The sequence below is a fragment of the Ochotona princeps genome, chromosome 1, assembly GCF_030435755.1.
Source record: "Ochotona princeps isolate mOchPri1 chromosome 1, mOchPri1.hap1, whole genome shotgun sequence".
NCBI lineage: Eukaryota > Metazoa > Chordata > Mammalia > Lagomorpha > Ochotonidae > Ochotona > Ochotona princeps.
Genome location: NC_080832.1, coordinates 142,689,490 through 142,709,893, shown reverse-complemented (window position 1 = coordinate 142,709,893; position 20,404 = coordinate 142,689,490).

Sequence of the window (20,404 nt, the reverse complement as noted above, 5' to 3'; positions counted from 1 at the left end):
GGATATGACACCTAGGGAAGGGAGTGTGCTGGTGAATGGCAACTGCCTCAAGCAGGAGCACAGTTCTTCCACTGCCAAAACAACTCCACCTGCCTCATGAACTTCACATACCATCAGCTGTCCTGGCAGCTATCTAGGAAACCCTGTTGGGTCACTTCCTGTCCCATGCCCATTGAGCCCAGTGGGATGGAATCAAGCAGCTTCAGCACCCACACAAAACGAACATGGAGCTTCTCACTCAAGGCGCTCAAAACTACAAGGCAAAACACTTCAGTGCCCAGGCAATTTCCCGCTGCCATGGAAACCAAGTGCTCTGGCAGCACATATGTCTGAAAGTGGATATGACACCTAGGGAAGGGAGTGTGCTGGTGAATGGCAACTGCCTGAAGCAGCAGCACAGCTCTTCCACTGCCAAAACAACTCCACCTGCCTCATGAACTTCACATACCATCAGCTGTCCTGGCAGCTATCTAGGAAACCCTTTTGGGTCACTTCCGGTCCCATGCCCATTGAGCCCAGTAGGATGGAATCAAGCAGCTTCAGCACCCACACAAAACGAACATGGAGCTCCTCACTCAAGGCGTTCAAACCCCACAGCCAAAGACAAGTTCAGTGCCCAAGCCATTTCCCGCTGCCATGGAAACCAAGTGCTCAGGCAGCACATATGTCTGAAAGTGGATATGACACCTAGGGAAGGGAGTGTGGTGGTGAATGGCAACTGCCAGAAGCAGCAGCACAGCTCTTCCAGTGCCAAAACAACTCCACCTGCCTCATGAACTTCACATACCATCAGCTGTCCTGGCAGCTATCTAGGAAACCCTGTTGGGTCACTTCAGGTCCCATGCCCATTGAGCCCACAGGGATGGAATCAAGCAGCTTCAGCACCCACACAAAACTAACATGGAGCTCCTCACTCAAGGCGCTCAAAACTCCACGGCCAAAGACAAGTTCAGTGCCCAAGTCATTTCCCGCTGCCATGGAAACCAAGTGCTCTGGCAGCACATATGTCTGAAAGTGGATATGACACCTAGGGAAGGGAGTGTGCTGGTGAATGGCAACTGCCCGAAGCAGCAGCACAGTTCTTCCACTGCCAAAACAACTCCACCTGCCTCATGAACTTCACATACCATCAGCTGTCCTGGCAGCTATCTGGGAAACCCTGTTGGGTCACTTCCGGTCCCATGCCCATTGAGCCCAGTGGGATGGAATCAAGCAGCTTCAGCACCCACACAAAACGAACATGGAGCTCCTCACTCAAGGAGCTCAAAACTACAAGGCAAAACACTTCAGTGCCCAGGCAATTTCCCGCTGCCATGGAAACCAAGTGCTCTGGCAGCACATATGTCTGAAAGTGGATATGACACCTAGGGAAGGGAGTGTGCTGGTGAATGGCAACTGCTTGAATCAGCAGCACACTCTTCCACTGCCAAAACAACTCCACCTGCCTCATGAACTTCACATACCATCAGCTGTCCTGGCAGCTATCTAGGAAACCCTGTTGGGTCACTTCCGGTCCCATGCCCATTGAGCCCAGTGGGATGGAATCAAGCAGCTTCAGCACCCACACAAAACCAACATGGAGCTCCTCACTCAAGGCGCTCAAAACTACATAGCGAAAGACAAGTTCAGTGCCCAAGCCATTTCCCACTGCCATGGAAACCAAGTGCTCTGGCAGCACATATGTCTGAAAGTGGATATGACACCTAGGGAAGGGAGTGTGCTGGTGAATGGCAACTGCTTGAAGCAGCAGCACAGCTCTTCCACTGCCAAAACAACTCCACCTGCCTCATGAACTTCACATACCATCAGCTGTCCTGGCAGCTATCTAGGAAACCCTTTTGGGTCACTTCCGGTCCCATGCCCATTGAGCCCAGTAGGATGGAATCAAGCAGCTTCAGCACCCACACAAAACTAACATGGAGCTCCTCACTCAAGGCGCTCAAAACTCCATGGCCAAAGACAAGTTCAGTGCCCAAGCCATTTCCCGCTGCCATGGAAACCAAGTGCTCTGGCAGCACATATGTCTGAAAGTGGATATGACACCTAGGGAAGGGAGTGTGGTGGTGAATGGCAACTGCCCGAAGCAGCAGCACAGCTCTTCCACTGCCAAAACAACTCCACCTGCCTCATGAACTTCACATACCATCAGCTGTCCTGGCAGCTATCTAGGAAACCCTGTTGGGTCACTTCCGGTCCCATGCCCATTGAGCCCAGTGGGATGGAATCAAGCAGCTTCAGCACCCACACAAAACTAACATGGAGCTCCTCACTCAAGGCGCTCAAAACTACATAGCGAAAGACAAGTTCAGTGCCCGAGCCATTTCCCGCTGCCATGGAAACCAAGTGCTCTGGCAGCACATATGTCTGAAAGTGGATATGACACCTAGGGAAGGGAGTGTGCTGGTGAATGGCAACTGCCTGAAGCAGCAGCACAGTTCTTCCACTGCCAAAACAACTCCACCTGCCTCATGAACTTCACATGCCATCAGCTGTCCTGGCAGCTATATAGGAAACCCTGTTGGGTCACTTCCGGTCCCATGCCCATTGAGCCCAGTGGGATGGAATCAAGCAGCTTCAGCACACACACAAAACTAACATGGAGCTTCTCACTCATGGCGGTAAAAACTGCACGGCCAAAGACCAGTTCAGTGCCCAAGCCATTTCCCACTGCCAAGGAAACCAAGTGCTCTGGCAGCACATATGTCTGAAAGTGGATATGACACCTAGGGAAGGGAGTGTGTTGGTGAATGGCAACTGCCCGAAGCAGGAGCACAGTTCTTCCACTGCCAAAACAACTCCACCTGCCTCATGAACTTCACATACCATCAGCTGTCCTGGCAGCTATCTAGGAAACCCTGTTGGGTCCCTTCTGGTCCCTTGCCCATTGAGCCCAGTGGGATAGAAGCAAGCAGCTTCAGCACCCACACAAAACTAATATGGAGCTTCTCATTCATGGCGCTCAAAACTCCACGGCAAAAGACCAGTTCAGTGCCCAAGCCATTTCCCGCTGCCATGGAAACCAAGTGCTCTGGCAGCACATTTGTCTGAAAGTGGATATGACACCTAGGGAAGGGAGTGTGCTGGTGAATGGCAACTGCCTCAAGCAGGAGCACAGTTCTTCCACTGCCAAAACAACTCCACCTGCCTCATGAACTTCACATACCATCAGCTGTCCTGGCAGCTATCTAGGAAACCCTGTTGGATCACTTCCGGTCCCATGCCCATTGAGCCCACATTGATGGAATCAAGCAGCTTCAGCACCCACACAAAACGAACATGGAGCTCCTCACTCAAGCCGCTCAAAACTCCACGGCCAATGACAAGTTCAGTGCCGAAGCCATTTCCCGCTGAAATGGAAACCAAGTGCTCTGGCAGCACATATGTCTGAAAGTGGATATGACACCTAGGGAAGGGAGTGTGCTGGTGAATGGCAACTGCCTGAAGCAGCAGCACAGCTCTTCCACTGCCAAAACAACTCCACCTGCCTCATGAACTTCACATACCATCAGCTGTCCTGGCAGCTATCTAGGAAACCCTGTTGGGTCACTTCCGGTCCCATGCCCATTGAGCCCAGTGGGATGGAATCAAGCAGCTTCAGCACCCACACAAAACCAACATGGAGCTTCTCACTCAAGGCGCTCAAAACTACAAGGCAAAACACTTCAGTGCCCAGGCAATTTCCCGCTGCCATGGAAACCAAGTGCTCTGGCAGCACATATGTCTGAAAGTGGATATGACACCTAGGGAAGGGAGTGTGCTGGTGAATGGCAACTGCTTGAAGCAGCAGCACAGCTCTTCCACTGCCAAAACAACTCCACCTGCCTCATGAACTTCACATACCATCAGCTGTCCTGGCAGCTATCTAGGAAACCCTTTTGGGTCACTTCCGATCCCATGCCCATTTAGCCCAGTGGGATGGAATCAAGCAGCTTCAGCACCCACACAAAACGAACATGGAGCTCCTCACTCAAGGCGTTCAAACCCCACAGCCAAAGACAAGTTCAGTGCCCAAGCCATTTCCCGCTGCCATGGAAACCAAGTGCTCAGGCAGCACATATGTCTGAAAGTGGATATGACACCTAGGGAAGGGAGTGTGGTGGTGAATGGCAACTGCCCGAAGCAGCAGCACAGCTCTTCCAGTGCCAAAACAACTCCACCTGCCTCATGAACTTCACATACCATCAGCTGTCCTGGCAGCTATCTAGGAAACCCTGTTGGGTCACTTCAGGTCCCATGCCCATTGAGCCCACAGGGATGGAATCAAGCAGCTTCAGCACCCACACAAAACGAACATGGAGCTCCTCACTCAAGGCGCTCAAAACTCCACGGCCAAAGACAAGTTCAGTGCCCAAGTCATTTCCCGCTGCCATGGAAACCAAGTGCTCTGGCAGCACATATGTCTGAAAGTGGAAATGACACCTAGGGAAGGGAGTGTGGTGGTGAATGGCAACTGCCCGAAGCAGCAGCACAGTTCTTCCACTGCCAAAACAACTCCACCTGCCTCATGAACTTCACATACCATCAGCTGTCCTGGCAGCTATCTGGGAAACCCTGTTGGGTCACTTCCGGTCCCATGCCCATTGAGCCCAGTGGGATGGAATCAAGCAGCTTCAGCACCCACACAAAACGAACATGGAGCTCCTCACTCAAGGAGTTCAAACTACAAGGCAAAACACTTCAGTGCCCAGGCAATTTCCCGCTGCCATGGAAACCAAGTGCTCTGGCAGCACATATGTCTGAAAGTGGATATGACACCTAGGGAAGGGAGTGTGCTGGTGAATGGCAACTGCTTGAATCAGCAGCACACTCTTCCACTGCCAAAACAACTCCACCTGCCTCATGAACTTCACATACCATCAGCTGTCCTGGCAGCTATCTAGGAAACCCTGTTGGGTCACTTCCGGTCCCATGCCCATTGAGCCCAGTGGGATGGAATCAAGCAGCTTGAGCACCCACACAAAACGAACATGGAGCTCCTCACTCAAGGCGCTCAAAACTACATAGCGAAAGACAAGTTCAGTGCCCAAGCCATTTCCCGCTGCCATGGAAACCAAGTGCTCTGGCAGCACATATGTCTGAAAGTGGATATGACACCTAGGGAAGGGAGTGTGCTGGTGAATGGCAACTGCTTGAAGCAGCAGCACAGCTCTTCCACTGCCAAAACAACTCCACCTGCCTCATGAACTTCACATACCATCAGCTGTCCTGGCAGCTATCTAGGAAACCCTTTTGGGTCACTTCCGGTCCCATGCCCATTGAGCCCAGTAGGATGGAATCAAGCAGCTTCAGCACCCACACAAAACTAACATGGAGCTCCTCACTCAAGGCGCTCAAAACTCCTCAGCCAAAGACAAGTTCAGTGCCCAAGCCATTTCCCGCTGCCATGGAAACCAAGTGCTCTGGCAGCACATATGTCTGAAAGTGGATATGACACCTAGGGAAGGGAGTGTGGTGGTGAATGGCAACTGCCCGAAGCAGCAGCACAGCTCTTCCAGTGCCAAAACAACTCCACCTGCCTCATGAACTTCACATACCATCAGCTGTCCTGGCAGCTATCTAGGAAACCCTGTTGGGTCACTTCCGGTCCCATGCCCATTGAGCCCACAGGGATGGAATCAAGCAGCTTCAGCACCCACACAAAACGAACATGGAGCTCCTCACTCAAGGCGCTCAAAACTCCATGGCCAAAGACAAGTTCAGTGCCCAAGCCATTTCCCGCTGCCATGGAAACCAAGTGCTCTGGCAGCACATATGTCTGAAAGTGGATATGACACCTAGGGAAGGGAGTGTGCTGGTGAATGGCAACTGCTTGAATCAACAGCACAGCTCTTCCACTGCCAAAACAACTCCACCTGCCTCATGAACTTCACATACCATCAGCTGTCCTGGCAGCTATCTAGGAAACCCTGTTGGGTCACTTCCGGTCCCATGCCCATTGAGCCCAGTGGGATGGAATCAAGCAGCTTCAGCACCCACACAAAACGAACATGGAGCTCCTCACTCAAGGCGCTCAAAACTACATAGCGAAAGACAAGTTCAGTGCCGAAGCCATTTCCCGCTGCCATGGAAACCAAGTGCTCTGGCAGCACATATGTCTGAAAGTGGATATGACACCTAGGGAAGGGAGTGTGGTGGTGAATGGCAACTGCCTGAAGCAGCAGCACAGTTCTTCCACTGCCAAAACAACTCCACCTGCCTCATGAACTTCACATGCCATCAGCTGTCCTGGCAGCTATCTGGGAAACACTGTTGGGTCACTTCCGGTCCCATGCCTATTGAGCCCACATTGATGGAATCAAGCAGCTTCAGCACCCACACAAAACTAACATGGAGCTCCTCACTCAAGGCGCTCAAAACTCCTCGGCCAAAGACAAGTTCAGTGCCCAAGCCATTTCCCGCTGCCATGGAAACCAAGTGCTCTGGCAGCACATATGTCTGAAAGTGGATATGACACCTAGGGAAGGGAGTGTGGTGGTGAATGGCAACTGCTGAAAGCAGCAGCACAGCTCTTCCACTGCCAAAACAACTCCACCTGCCTCATGAACTTCACATACCATCAGCTGTCCTGGCAGCTATCTAGGAAACCCTGTTGGGTCACTTCCGGTCCCATGCCCATTTAGCCCAGTGGGATGGAATCAAGCAGCTTCAGCACACACACAAAACGAACATGGAGCTTCTCACTCATGGCGGTAAAAACTGCACGGCCAAAGACCAGTTCAGTGCCCAAGCCATTTCCCACTGCCAAGGAAACCAAGTGCTCTGGCAGCACATATGTCTGAAAGTGGATATGACACCTAGGGAAGGGAGTGTGCTGGTGAATGGCAACTGCCCGAAGCAGGAGCACAGTTCTTCCACTGCCAAAACAACTCCACCTGCCTCATGAACTTCACATACCATCAGCTGTCCTGGCAGCTATCTAGGAAACCCTGTTGGGTCACTTCTGGTCCCTTGCCCATTGAGCCCAGTGGGATAGAAGCAAGCAGCTTCAGCACCCACACAAAACTAATATGGAGCTTCTCATTCATGGCGCTCAAAACTCCGCGGCCAAAGACCAGTTCAGTGCCCAAGCCATTTCCCGCTGAAATGGAAACCAAGTGCTCTGGCAGCACATATGTCTGAAAGTGGATATGACACCTAGGGAAGTGAGTGTGCTGGTGAATGGCAACTGCCTCAAGCAGGAGCACAGTTCTTCCACTGCCAAAACAACTCCACCTGCCTCATGAACTTCACATACCATCAGCTGTCCTGGCAGCTATCTAGGAAACCCTGTTGGATCACTTCCGGTCCCATGCCCATTGAGCCCACATTGATGGAATCAAGCAGCTTCAGCACCCACACAAAACGAACATGGAGCTCCTCACTCAAGGCGCTCAAAACTCCTCAGCCAAAGACAAGTTCAGTGCCCAAGCCATTTCCCGCTGCCATGGAAACCAAGTGCTCTGGCAGCACATATGTCTGAAAGTGGATATGACACCTAGGGAAGGGAGTGTGTTGGTGAATGGCAACTGCCCGAAGCAGGAGCACAGTTCTTCCAGTGCCAAAACAACTCCACCTGCCTCATGAACTTCACATACCATCAGCTGTCCTGGCAGCTATCTAGGAAACCCTGTTGGGTCACTTCTGGTCCCTTGCCCATTGAGCCCAGTGGGATAGAAGCAAGCAGCTTCAGCACCCACACAAAACTAATATGGAGCTTCTCATTCATGGCGCTCAAAACTCCAGGGCCAAAGACCAGTTCAGTGCCCAAGCCATTTCCCGCTGCCATGGAAACCAAGTGCTCTGGCAGCACATATGTCTGAAAGTGGATATGACACCTAGGGAAGGGAGTGTGCTGGTGAATGGCAACTGCCTCAAGCAGGAGCACAGTTCTTCCACTGGCAAAACAACTCCACCTGCCTCATGAACTTCACATACCATCAGCTGTCCTGGCAGCTATCTAGGAAACCCTGTTGGATCACTTCCGGTCCCATGCCCATTGAGCCCACATTGATGGAATCAAGCAGCTTCAGAACCCACACAAAAGGAACATGGAGCTTCTCACTCAAGGCGCTCAAAACTACAAGGCAAAACACTTCAGTGCCCAGGCAATTTCCCGCTGCCATGGAAACCAAGTGCTCTGGCAGCACATATGTCTGAAAGTGGATATGACACCTAGGGAAGGGAGTGTGCTGGTGAATGGCAACTGCTTGAATCAGCAGCACAGCTCTTCCAGTGCCAAAACAACTCCACCTGCCTCATGAACTTCACATACCATCAGCTGTCCTGGCAGCTATCTAGGAAACCCTTTTGGGTCACTTCCGGTCCCATGCCCATTGAGCCCAGTAGGATGGAATCAAGCAGCTTGAGCACCCACACAAAACGAACATGGAGCTCCTCACTCAAGGCGTTCAAACCCCACAGCCAAAGACAAGTTCAGTGCCCAAGCCATTTCCCGCTGCCATGGAAACCAAGTGCTCTGGCAGCACATATGTCTGAAAGTGGATATGACACCTAGGGAAGGGAGTGTGCTGGTGAATGGCAACTGCCCGAAGCAGCAGCACAGCTCTTCCAGTGCCAAAACAACTCCACCTGCCTCATGAACTTCACATACCATCAGCTGTCCTGGCAGCTATCTAGGAAACCCTGTTGGGTCACTTCAGGTCCCATGCCCATTGAGCCCAGTGGGATGGAATCAAGCAGCTTCAGCACCCACACAAAACGAACATGGAGCTCCTCACTCAAGGCGCTCAAAACTCCACGGCCAAAGACAAGTTCAGTGCCCAAGTCATTTCCCGCTGCCATGGAAACCAAGTGCTCTGGCAGCACATATGTCTGAAAGTGGATATGACACCTAGGGAAGGGAGTGTGCTGGTGAATGGCAACTGCTTGAATCAGCAGCACAGCTCTTCCACTGCCAAAACAACTCCACCTGCCTCATGAACTTCACATACCATCAGCTGTCCTGGCAGCTATCTAGGAAACCCTGTTGGGTCACTTCCGGTCCCATGCCCATTGAGCCCACATTGATGGAATCAAGCAGCTTCAGCACCCACACAAAACTAACATGGAGCTCCTCACTCAAGGCGCTCAAAACTCCTCGGCCAAAGACAAGTTCAGTGCCCAAGCCATTTCCCGCTGCCATGGAAACCAAGTGCTCTGGCAGCACATATGTCTGAAAGTGGATATGACACCTAGGGAAGGGAGTGTGGTGGTGAATGGCAACTGCCCGAAGCAGCAGCACAGCTCTTCCACTGCCAAAACAACTCCACCTGCCTCATGAACTTCACATACCATCAGCTGTCCTGGCAGCTATCTAGGAAACCCTGTTGGGTCACTTCCGGTCCCATGCCCATTGAGCCCAGTGGGATGGAATCAAGCAGCTTCAGCACCCACACAAAACTAACATGGAGCTCCTCACTCAAGGCGCTCAAAACTCCACGGCCAATGACAAGTTCAGTGCCCAAGCCATTTCCCGCTGAAATGGAAACCAAGTGCTCTGGCAGCACATATGTCCGAAAGTGGATATGACACCTAGGGAAGGGAGTGTGGTGGTGAATGGCAACTGCCTGAAGCAGCAGCACAGCTCTTCCAGTGCCAAAACAACTCCACCTGCCTCATGAACTTCACATACCATCAGCTGTCCTGGCAGCTATCTAGGAAACCCTGTTGGGTCACTTCAGGTCCCATGCCCATTGAGCCCACAGGGATGGAATCAAGCAGCTTCAGCACCCACACAAAACGAACATGGAGCTCCTCACTCAAGGCGCTCATAACTCCACGGCCAAAGACAAGTTCAGTGCCCAAGTCATTTCCCGCTGCCATGGAAACCAAGTGCTCTGGCAGCACATATGTCTGAAAGTGGATATGACACCTAGGGAAGGGAGTGTGCTGGTGAATGGCAACTGCTTGAATCAGCAGCACAGCTCTTCCACTGCCAAAACAACTCCACCTGCCTCATGAACTTCACATACCATCAGCTGTCCTGGCAGCTATCTAGGAAACCCTTTTGGGTCACTTCCGGTCCCATGCCCATTGAGCCCAGTAGGATGGAATCAAGCAGCTTCAGCACCCACACAAAACTAACATGGAGCTCCTCACTCAAGGCGCTCAAAACTCCTCGGCCAAAGACAAGTTCAGTGCCCAAGCCATTTCCCGCTGCCATGGAAACCAAGTGCTCTGGCAGCACATATGTCTGAAAGTGGATATGACACCTAGGGAAGGGAGTGTGGTGGTGAATGGCAACTGCCCGAAGCAGCAGCACAGCTCTTCCACTGCCAAAACAACTCCACCTGCCTCATGAACTTCACATACCATCAGCTGTCCTGGCAGCTATCTGGGAAACCCTGTTGGGTCACTTCCGGTCCCATGCCCATTGAGCCCAGGGGGATGGAATCAAGCAGCTTCAGCACCCACACAAAACGAACATGGAGCTCCTCACTCAAGGCGCTCAAAACTACAAGGCAAAACACTTCAGTGCCCAGGCAATTTCCCGCTGCCATGGAAACCAAGTGCTCTGGCAGCACATATGTCTGAAAGTGGATATGACACCTAGGGAAGGGAGTGTGCTGGTGAATGGCAACTGCTTGAATCAGCAGCACAGCTCTTCCACTGCCAAAACAACTCCACCTGCCTCATGAACTTCACATACCATCAGCTGTCCTGGCAGCTATCTAGGAAACCCTGTTGGGTCACTTCCGGTCCCATGCCCATTGAGCCCAGTGGGATGGAATCAAGCAGCTTCAGCACCCACACAAAACGAACATGGAGCTCCTCACTCAAGGCGCTCAAAACTACATAGCGAAAGACAAGTTCAGTGCCCAAGCCATTTCCCGCTGCCATGGAAACCAAGTGCTCTGGCAGCACATATGTCTGAAAGTGGATATGACACCTAGGGAAGGGAGTGTGCTGGTGAATGGCAACTGCCCGAAGCAGCAGCACAGTTCTTCCACTGGCAAAACAACTCCACCTGCCTCATGAACTTCACATGCAATCAGCTGTCCTGGCAGCTATCTAGGAAACCCTGTTGGGTCACTTCCGGTCCCATGCCTATTGAGCCCACATTGATGGAATCAAGCAGCTTCAGCACCCACACAAAACTAACATGGAGCTCCTCACTCAAGGCGCTCAAAACTCCACGGCCAAAGACAAGTTCAGTGCCCAAGCCATTTCCCGCTGCCATGGAAACCAAGTGCTCTGGCAGCACATATGTCTGAAAGTGGATATGACAAGTAGGGAAGGGAGTGTGTTCGTGAATGGCAACTGTTGAAAGCAGCAGCACAGCTCTTCCACTGCCAAAACAACTCCACCTGCCTCATGAACTTCACATACCATCAGCTGTCCTGGCAGCTATATAGGAAACCCTGTTGGGTCACTTCCGGTCCCATGCCCATTTAGCCCAGTGGGATGGAATCAAGCAGCTTCAGCACACACACAAAACGAACATGGAGCTTCTCACTCAAGGTGCTCAAAACTTCAAGGCAAAACACTTCAGTGCCCAGGCAATTTCCCGCTGCCATGGAAACCAAGTGCTCTGGCAGCACATATGTCTGAAAGTGGATATGACACCTAGGGAAGGGAGTGTGCTGGTGAATGGCAACTGCCCGAAGCAGGAGCACAGTTCTTCCACTGCCAAAACAACTCCACCTGCCTCATGAACTTCACATACCATCAGCTGTCCTGGCAGCTATCTAGGAAACCCTGTTGGGTCAATTCTGGTCCCTTGCCCATTGAGCCCAGTGGGATAGAAGCAAGCAGCTTCAGCACCCACACAAAACTAATATGGAGCTCCTCACTCATGGCGCTCAAAACTCCACAGCCAAAGACCAGTTCAGTGCCCAAGCCATTTCCCGCTGCCATGGAAACCAAGTGCTCTGGCAGCACATATGTCTGAAAGTGGATATGACACCTAGGGAAGTGAGTGTGCTGGTGAATGGCAACTGCCTCAAGCAGGAGCACAGTTCTTCCACTGCCAAAACAACTCCACCTGCCTCATGAACTTCACATACCATCAGCTGTCCTGGCAGCTATCTAGGAAACCCTGTTGGATCACTTCCGGTCCCATGCCCATTGAGCCCACATTGATGGAATCAAGCAGCTTCAGCACCCACACAAAACGAACATGGAGCTCCTCACTCAAGGCGCTCAAAACTCCACGGCCAAAGACAAGTTCAGTGCCTAAGTCATTTCCCGCTGCCATGGAAACCAAGTGCTCTGGCAGCACATATGTCTGAAAGTGGATATGACACCTAGGGAAGGGAGTGTGCTGGTGAATGGCAACTGCTTGAATCAGCAGCACAGCTCTTCCACTGCCAAAACAACTCCACCTGCCTCATGAACTTCACATACCATCAGCTGTCCTGGCAGCTATCTAGGAAACCCTTTTGGGTCACTTCCGGTCCCATGCCCATTGAGCCCAGTAGGATGGAATCAAGCAGCTTCAGCACCCACACAAAACTAACATGGAGCTCCTCACTCAAGGCGCTCAAAACTCCTCGGCCAAAGACAAGTTCAGTGCCCAAGCCATTTCCCGCTGCCATGGAAACCAAGTGCTCTGGCAGCACATATGTCTGAAAGTGGATATGACACCTAGGGAAGGGAGTGTGGTGGTGAATGGCAACTGCCCGAAGCAGCAGCACAGCTCTTCCACTGCCAAAACAACTCCACCTGCCTCATGAACTTCACATACCATCAGCTGTCCTGGCAGCTATCTAGGAAACCCTGTTGGGTCACTTCCGGTCCCATGCCCATTGAGCCCAGTGGGATGGAATCAAGCAGCTTCAGCACCCACACAAAACTAACATGGAGCTCCTCACTCAAGGCGCTCAAAACTCCACGGCCAATGACAAGTTCAGTGCCCAAGCCATTTCCCGCTGAAATGGAAACCAAGTGCTCTGGCAGCACATATGTCTGAAAGTGGATATGACACCTAGGGAAGGGAGTGTGCTGGTGAATGGCAACTGCTTGAATCAGCAGCACAGCTCTTCCACTGCCAAAACAACTCCACCTGCCTCATGAACTTCACATACCATCAGCTGTCCTGGCAGCTATCTAGGAAACCCTTTTGGGTCACTTCCGGTCCCATGCCCATTGAGCCCAGTGGGATGGAATCAAGCAGCTTCAGCACCCACACAAAACTAACATGGAGCTCCTCACTCAAGGCGCTCAAAACTCCTCGGCCAAAGACAAGTTCAGTGCCCAAGCCATTTCCCGCTGCCATGGAAACCAAGTGCTCTGGCAGCACATATGTCTGAAAGTGGATATGACACCTAGGGAAGGGAGTGTGGTGGTGAATGGCAACTGCCCGAAGCAGCAGCACAGCTCTTCCACTGCCAAAACAACTCCACCTGCCTCATGAACTTCACATACCATCAGCTGTCCTGGCAGCTATCTAGGAAACCCTGTTGGGTCACTTCCGGTACCATGCCCATTGAGCCCAGTGGGATGGAATCAAGCAGCTTCAGCACCCACACAAAACTAACATGGAGCTCCTCACTCAAGGCGCTCAAAACTCCACGGCCAATGACAAGTTCAGTGCCCAAGCCATTTCCCGCTGAAATGGAAACCAAGTGCTCTGGCAGCACATATGTCTGAAAGTGGATAAGACACCTAGGGAAGGGAGTGTGCTGGTGAATGGCAACTGCCCGAAGCAGCAGCACAGTTCTTCCACTGCCAAAACAACTCCACCTGCCTCATGAACTTCACATACCATCAGCTGTCCTGGCAGCTATCTGGGAAACCCTGTTGGGTCACTTCCGGTCCCATGCCCATTGAGCCCAGGGGGATGGAATCAAGCAGCTTCAGCACCCACACAAAACTAACATGGAGCTCCTCACTCAAGGCGCTCAAAACTACAAGGCAAAACACTTCAGTGCCCAGGCAATTTCCCGCTGCCATGGAAACCAAGTGCTCTGGCAGCACATATGTCTGAAAGTGGATATGACACCTAGGGAAGGGAGTGTGCTGGTGAATGGCAACTGCTTGAATCAGCAGCACAGCTCTTCCACTGCCAAAACAACTCCACCTGCCTCATGAACTTCACATACCATCAGCTGTCCTGGCAGCTATCTAGGAAACCCTGTTGGGTCACTTCCGGTCCCATGCCCATTGAGCCCAGTGGGATGGAATCAAGCAGCTTCAGCACCCACACAAAACGAACATGGAGCTCCTCACTCAAGGCGCTCAAAACTCCACGGCCAATGACAAGTTCAGTGCCCAAGCCATTTCCCGCTGCCATGGAAACCAAGTGCTCTGGCAGCACATATGTCTGAAAGTGGATATGACACCTAGGGAAGGGAGTGTGCTGGTGAATGGCAACTGCCCGAAGCAGCAGCACAGTTCTTCCACTGGCAAAACAACTCCACCTGCCTCATGAACTTCACATGCAATCAGCTGTCCTGGCAGCTATCTAGGAAACCCTGTTGGGTCACTTCCGGTCCCATGCCTATTGAGCCCACATTGATGGAATCAAGCAGCTTCAGCACCCACACAAAACTAACATGGAGCTCCTCACTCAAGGCGCTCAAAACTCCTCGGCCAAAGACAAGTTCAGTGCCCAAGCCATTTCCCGCTGCCATGGAAACCAAGTGCTCTGGCAGCACATATGTCTGAAAGTGGATATGACACCTAGGGAAGGGAGTGTGGTGGTGAATGGCAACTGCCCGAAGCAGCAGCACAGCTCTTCCACTGCCAAAACAACTCCACCTGCCTCATGAACTTCACATACCATCAGCTGTCCTGGCAGCTATCTAGGAAACCCTGTTGGGTCACTTCCGGTACCATGCCCATTGAGCCCAGTGGGATGGAATCAAGCAGCTTCAGCACCCACACAAAACTAACATGGAGCTCCTCACTCAAGGCGCTCAAAACTCCACGGCCAATGACAAGTTCAGTGCCCAAGCCATTTCCCGCTGAAATGGAAACCAAGTGCTCTGGCAGCACATATGTCTGAAAGTGGATAAGACACCTAGGGAAGGGAGTGTGCTGGTGAATGGCAACTGCCCGAAGCAGCAGCACAGTTCTTCCACTGCCAAAACAACTCCACCTGCCTCATGAACTTCACATACCATCAGCTGTCCTGGCAGCTATCTGGGAAACCCTGTTGGGTCACTTCAGGTCCCATGCCCATTGAGCCCCGGGGGATGGAATCAAGCAGCTTCAGCACCCACACAAAACGAACATGGAGCTCCTCACTCAAGGCGCTCAAAACTACAAGGCAAAACACTTCAGTGCCCAGGCAATTTCCCGCTGCCATGGAAACCAAGTGCTCTGGCAGCACATATGTCTGAAAGTGGATATGACACCTAGGGAAGGGAGTGTGCTGGTGAATGGCAACTGCTTGAATCAGCAGCACAGCTCTTCCACTGCCAAAACAACTCCACCTGCCTCATGAACTTCACATACCATCAGCTGTCCTGGCAGCTATCTAGGAAACCCTGTTGGGTCCCTTCCGGTCCCATGCCCATTGAGCCCACATTGATGGAATCAAGCAGCTTCAGCACCCACACAAAACGAACATTGAGCTCCTCACTCAAGGCGCTCAAAACTCCACGGCCAAAGACAAGTTCAGTGCCCAAGTCATTTCCCGCTGCCATGGAAACCAAGTGCTCTGGCAGCACATATGTCTGAAAGTGGATATGACACCTAGGGAAGGGAGTGTGCTGGTGAATGGCAACTGCCTGAAGCAGCAGCACAGTTCTTCCACTGCCAAAACAACTCCACCTGCCTCATGAACTTCACATACCATCAGCTGTCCTGGCAGCTATCTAGGAAACCCTGTTGGGTCAATTCTGGTCCCTTGCCCATTGAGCCCAGTGGGATAGAAGCAAGCAGCTTCAGCACCCACACAAAACTAATATGGAGCTTCTCATTCATGGCGCTCAAAACTCCACGGCCAAAGACCAGTTCAGTGCCCAAGCCATTTCCCGCTGCCATGGAAACCAAGTGCTCTGGCAGCACATATGTCTGAAAGTGGATATGACACCTAGGGAAGGGAGTGTGCTGGTGAATGGCAACTGCCTCAAGCAGGAGCACAGTTCTTCCACTGCCAAAACAACTCCACCTGCCTCATGAACTTCACATACCATCAGCTGTCCTGGCAGCTATCTAGGAAACCCTGTTGGATCACTTCCGGTCCCATGCCCATTGAGCCCACATTGATGGAATCAAGCAGCTTCAGCACCCACACAAAACGAACATGGAGCTCCTCACTCAAGGCGCTCAAAACTCCACGGCCAATGACAAGTTCAGTGCCCAAGCCATTTCCCGCTGCCATGGAAACCAAGTGCTCTGGCAGCACATATGTCTGAAAGTGGATATGACACCTAGGGAAGGGAGTGTGCTGGTGAATGGCAACTGCCCGAAGCAGCAGCACAGCTCTTCCACTGCCAAAACAACTCCACCTGCCTCATGAACTTCACATACCATCAGCTGTCCTGGCAGCTATCTAGGAAACCCTGTTGGGTCACTTCAGGTCCCATGCCCATTGAGCCCACAGGGATGGAATCAAGCAGCTTCAGCACCCACACAAAACGAACATGGAGCTCCTCACTCAAGGCGCTCAAAACTCCACGGCCAAAGACAAGTTCAGTGCCCAAGTCATTTCCCGCTGCCATGGAAACCAAGTGCTCTGGCAGCACATATGTCTGAAAGTGGATATGACACCTAGGGAAGGGAGTGTGCTGGTGAATGGCAACTGTCCGAAGCAGCAGCACAGCTCTTCCACTGCCAAAACAACTCCACCTGCCTCATGAACTTCACATACCATCAGCTGTCCTGGCAGCTATCTAGGAAACCCTTTTGGGTCACTTCCGGTCCCATGCCCATTGAGCCCAGTGGGATGGAATCAAGCAGCTTCAGCACCCACACAAAACTAACATGGAGCTCCTCACTCAAGGCGCTCAAAACTCCTCAGCCAAAGACAAGTTCAGTGCCCAAGCCATTTCCCGCTGCCATGGAAACCAAGTGCTCTGGCAGCACATATGTCTGAAAGTGGATATGACACCTAGGGAAGGGAGTGTGCTGGTGAATGGCAACTGCCCGAAGCAGCAGCACAGCTCTTCCACTGCCAAAACAACTCCACCTGCCTCATGAACTTCACATACCATCAGCTGTCCTGGCAGCTATATAGGAAACCCTGTTGGGTCACTTCCGGTCCCATGCCCATTTAGCCCAGTGGGATGGAATCAAGCAGCTTCAGCACACACACAAAACGAACATCGAGCTTCTCACTCATGGCGGTAAAAACTGCACGGCCAAAGACCAGTTCAGTGCCCAAGCCATTTCCCACTGCCAAGGAAACCAAGTGCTCTGGCAGCACATATGTCTGAAAGTGGATATGACACCTAGGGAAGGGAGTGTGCTGGTGAATGGCAACTGCCTCAAGCAGGAGCACAGTTCTTCCACTGCCAAAACAACTCCACCTGCCTCATGAACTTCACATACCATCAGCTGTCCTGGCAGCTATCTAGGAAACCCTGTTGGCTCACTTCCGGTCCCATGCCCATTGAGCCCAGTGGGATGGAATCAAGCAGCTTCAGCACCCACACAAAACTAACATGGAGCTCCTCACTCAAGGCGCTCAAAACTCCACGGCCAATGACAAGTTCAGTGCCCAAGCCATTTCCCGCTGAAATGGAAACCAAGTGCTCTGGCACCACATATGTCTGAAAGTGGATAAGACACCTAGGGAAGGGAGTGTGGTGGTGAATGGCAACTGCCCGAAGCAGCAGCACAGTTCTTCCACAGCCAAAACAACTCCACCTGCCTCATGAACTTCACATACCATCAGCTGTCCTGGCAGCTATCTAGGAAACCCTGTTGGGTCACTTCCGGTCCCATGCCCATTGAGCCCAGGGGGATGGAATCAAGCAGCTTCAGCACCCACACAAAACGAACATGGAGCTCCTCACTCAAGGCGCTCAAAACTACAAGGCAAAACACTTCAGTGCCCAGGCAATTTCCCGCTGCCATGGAAACCAAGTGCTCTGGCAGCACATATGTCTGAAAGTGGATATGACACCTAGGGAAGGGAGTGTGCTGGTGAATGGCAACTGCTTGAATCAGCAGCACAGCTCTTCCACTGCCAAAACAACTCCACCTGCCTCATGAACTTCACATACCATCAGCTGTCCTGGCAGCTATCTAGGAAACCCTGTTGGGTCACTTCCGGTCCCATGCCCATTGAGCCCAGTGGGATGGAATCAAGCAGCTTCAGCACCCACACAAAACGAACATGGAGCTCCTCACTCAAGGCGCTCAAAACTACATAGCGAAAGACAAGTTCAGTGCCCAAACCATTTCCCGCTGCCATGGAAACCAAGTGCTCTGGCAGCACATATGTCTGAAAGTGGATATGACACCTAGGGAAGGAAGTGTGCTGGTGAATGGCAACTGCCCGAAGCAGCAGCACAGCTCTTCCAGTGCCAAAACAACTCCACCTGCCTCATGAACTTCACATACCATCAGCTGTCCTGGCAGCTATCTAGGAAACCCTGTTGGGTCACTTCCGGTCCCATGCCTATTGAGCCCAGTGGGATGGAATCAAGCAGCTTCAGCACCCACACAAAACGAACATGGAGCTCCTCACTCAAGGCGCTCAAAACTACATAGCGAAAGACAAGTTCAGTGCCGAAGCCATTTCCCGCTGCCATGGAAACCAAGTGCTCTGGCAGCACATATGTCTGAAAGTGGATATGACACCTAGGGAAGGGAGTGTGTTCGTGAATGGCAACTGCTGAAAGCAGCAGCACAGCTCTTCCACTGCCAAAACAACTCCACCTGCCTCATGAACTTCACATACCATCAGCTGTCCTGGCAGCTATCTAGGAAACCCTGTTGGGTCACTTCCGGTCCCATGCCCATTGAGCCCAGTGGGATGGAATCAAGCAGCTTCAGCACCCACACAAAACGAACATCGAGCTTCTCACTCATGGCGGTAAAAACTGCACGGCCAAAGACCAGTTCAGTGCCCAAGCCATTTCCCACTGCCAAGGAAACCAAGTGCTCTGGCAGCACATATGTCTGAAAGTGGATATGACACCTAGGGATGGGAGTGTGCTGGTGAATGGCAACTGCCTGAAGCAGCAGCACAGTTCTCCCACTGCCAAAACAACTCCACCTGCCTCATGAACTTCACATACCATCAGCTGTCCTGGCAGCTATCTAGGAAACCCTGTTGGCTCACTTCCGGTCCCTTGCCCATTGAGCCCAGTGGAATAGAAACAAGCAGCTTCAGCACCCACACAAAACTAATATGGAGCTTCTCATTCATGGCGCTCAAAACTCCACGGCCAAAGACCAGTTCAGTGCCCAAGCCATTTCCCGCTGCCATGGAAACCAAGTGCTCAGGCAGCACATATGTCTGAAAGTGGATATGACACCTAGGGAAGGGAGTGTGCTGGTGAATGGCAACTGCCTCAAGCAGGAGCACAGCTCTTCCACTGCCAAAACAACTCCACCTGCCTCATGAACTTCACATACCATCAGCTGTCCTGGCAGCTATCTAGGAAACCCTGTTGGGTCACTTCCGGTCCCATGCCCATTGAGCCCACATTGATGGAATCAAGCAGCTTCAGCACCCACACAAAACGAACATGGAGCTCCTCACTCAAGGCGCTCAAAACTCCACGGCCAATGACAAGTTCAGTGCCGAAGCCATTTCCCGCTGAAATGGAAACCAAGTGCTCTGGCAGCACATATGTCTGAAAGTGGATATGACACCTAGGGAAGGGAGTGTGCTGGTGAATGGCAACTGCCTGAAGCAGCTGCACAGTTCTTCCACTGCCAAAACAACTCCACCTGCCTCATGAACTTCACATACCATCAGCTGTCCTGGCAGCTATCTAGGAAACCCTGTTGGGTCACTTCCGGTCCCATGCCCATTGAGCCCAGTGGGATGGAATCAAGCAGCTTCAGCACCCACACAAAACGAACATGGAGCTTCTCACTCAAGGTGCACAAAACTTCAAGGCAAAACACTTCAGTGCCCAGGCAATTTCCTGTTGCCATGGAAACCAAGTGCTCTGGCAGCACATATGTCTGAAAGTGGATATGACACCTAGGGAAGGGAGTGTGCTGGTGAATGGCAACTGCTTGAATCAGCAGCACAGCTCTTCCACTGCCAAAACAACTCCACCTGCCTCATGAACTTCACATACCATCAGCTGTCCTGGCAGCTATCTAGGAAACCCTGTTGGGTCACTTCCGGTCCCATGCCCATTGAGCCCAGTAGGATGGAATCAAGCAGCTTCAGCACCCACACAAAACTAACATGGAGCTCCTCACTCAAGGCGCTCAAAACTCCTCAGCCAAAGACAAGTTCAGTGCCCAAGCCATTTCCCGCTGCCATGGAAACCAAGTGCTCTGGCAGCACATATGTCTGAAAGTGGATATGACACCTAGGGAAGGGAGTGTGGTGGTGAATGGCAAC